The sequence below is a fragment of the Danio rerio genome, chromosome 21, assembly GCF_052040795.2.
Source record: "Danio rerio strain M-AB ecotype USA chromosome 21, GRCz13ab, whole genome shotgun sequence".
NCBI classification, from domain to species: Eukaryota; Metazoa; Chordata; class Actinopteri; order Cypriniformes; family Danionidae; genus Danio; species Danio rerio.
In genome coordinates, this window is record NC_141041.1 from 4079923 (window position 1) to 4082500 (window position 2578).

The following is a 2578-nucleotide window of genomic DNA, read 5'->3' on the forward strand; positions in this document are numbered from 1 at the left end:
TAAGCTGTAATTCTTTCCTAATAAGGTGCTGCTATGTTGTTAAGATTTTTAGTTAAGGTGTTGCTTTGCTGTTTTGTTTGGTTGACAGGGTGTTGCTGTGCTGTTAGTTTTTGTAATTGTTTTAGAATGTTTTATTCGAGGCTTCTGATGGTTGTTAGAATGTTGCTATGCAGCTTTAGTTTAATAGTGACATTTAGAACAGTGAGGTTTAGAATAACGCTCGGTTCTCCAGATACATCAGTAAAGTAGCTTGAACAGCATTTGTCATGGTAAAATACCCACAGTGCTGCAGTCGTCATGGTGACTGTGCTGGAGTGGGCGGGATCAGCAGACTGACCCAGACATTTGACCTGCTGTCTCTGTCTGTGCCGCTTATACAGGGAAAAACCCAGACGCACTGACATTTGTGCACTCATGTGGGCAAAGCATTGCAAAACATTCCAAAAATGATCTACAAATATTTAAAGGCGCTGGAACAGTGTTATCATAGTCAACTAAAACCAAGATTATTAAACAATTTTGTCCTATTTATATAAAATATAATTGCTAAATGAAAATAATTCCAGTTTTAAAACTAAAAATGGAAAATGGAATGGAAACTGGAAAATTAATTGAAATAAAGTGAAGTAACAAAATATATAATATTTAAAAATACATAAAATAAATGTAGAATGGTCCTACATTAACACAAAAAGTAAAATAAAATTAAATAAATAAATAAACGTTATTTTTTATTGGAATAAAACATTTTGAAGCTTCCTTTTTTATGTTACTGGTAGTTTACATAAATATACATTCATATAACTCAGGGGTGCCCAAACCTTTACTTATGAAGGGCCAAACACTAAATTTAATAGAGGGAGATGGGCAAAAGCTAAATATACCACATTGTATTGCATTAAAACTGCCATGTTAAATTTCTTATTTAATAATATAAAAAAATACATAGAATTTGTTCATAATATTAATATAATTATTCTTATTTTATTATATTATTAATAATGACATTTCTTTTTCACATTTTATACTGTAGTTATAATACTAAAACATCAACTGCCTCATTTATAACACAGTGGAGTTTATAACACAATGCTTTTTTACTTAAAAAAAAAAACAACTTTTTTTACTTGATGTTGAAATATACACTCACCGGCCACTTTATTAGGTACACGTGTCCAACTGCTCATTAACACAAATTTGTAATCAGCCAATCACATGGCAGCAACTCAATGCATTCAGGAATGTAGACATGGTCACGACAATCTGCTGCAGTTCAAAGCGAGTATCAGACCGAAGAAGAAAGGTGATTTCAGTGACTTTGAACGTGGCATGGTTGTTGATGCCAGGCGGGCTGGTGTGAGTATTTCGGAAACTGTTGATCTACAGAGATTTTCACGCACAACCATCTCTAGGGTTTACAGAGAATGGTCTGAAAAAGAGAAATATCCAGTGAGCGACAGTTCTGTGGACGCAAATGCCTTGTTGATGCCAGAGGAGAATGGTTCCAGCTGATAGAAAGTCAACAGTAACTCAAATAAGCACTCGATACAACCGAGGTCTGCAGAAGAGCATCTCTGAACACACAACACGTCCAACCTTGAGGCAGATGTGCTACAGCAGCAGAAGACCACACCGGGTGCCGCTCCTGTCAGCTAAGAACAAGAAACACAGGTTCACCAAAACTAAACAATAGAAGATTGGAGAAACGTTGCTGCTCTGATGAGTCTCCATTTCTGCTGCCACATTCGGATGGTCGGGTCAGAATTTTGGTGTCAACAACGTAAGCATGGATCCATCCTGCCTTGTATCAACAGTTCAGGCTGGTGGTGGTGGTGTAATGGTGTGGGGGAGATTTTCTTGGCACACTTTGGGCCCATTAGTACAAATTGAGCATCGTGTCAACGCCACAGCCTACCTGAGTATTATTGCTGACCATCTCCATCCCTCTATGATCGCAGTGTCCTCATCTTCTGATGGCTACTTCCAGCAGGATAACGCTCCATGTCATAAAATGTGAATCATCTCAGACTGGATTATTGAACATGACAATAAGTTCACTGTACTCAAATTACCTCCACAGTCACCAGATCTCAAGACAGTGCAGTCGACAAATCTGCAGCAACTGTGTGATGCTATCATGTCAATATGGAGCAAAATCTCTGAAGAATATTTCCAGTACCTTGTTGAATCTACGCCACGAAGAATTAGGCAGTTCTTAAGGCAAAAGTGGAGTTTGCATGTTCTGCCCGTGTTGGCGTGGGTTTCCTCCGGGTTCTTCGGTTTCCCCCAGAGTCCAAACACATGCGGTACAGGTGAATTGGGTAGGCTAAATTCTCCATAGTGTATGTGTGTGAATGCGTGTGTATGGGTTTTTTTCAGTGATGGGTTGCAGCTGAAAGGGCGTCTGCTGCATAAAACATATCCTGGATAAGTTGGTGGTTCATTCATGTAGCGACCCCTGATTAATAAAGGGACTAAGCCAAAAAAGAAAATGAATAATTTAGATTAGTTCATTAATTAAACAAACACACGACTACATTAAATTAGAAATGACTATCTCTGTTGATGGCATATTCGC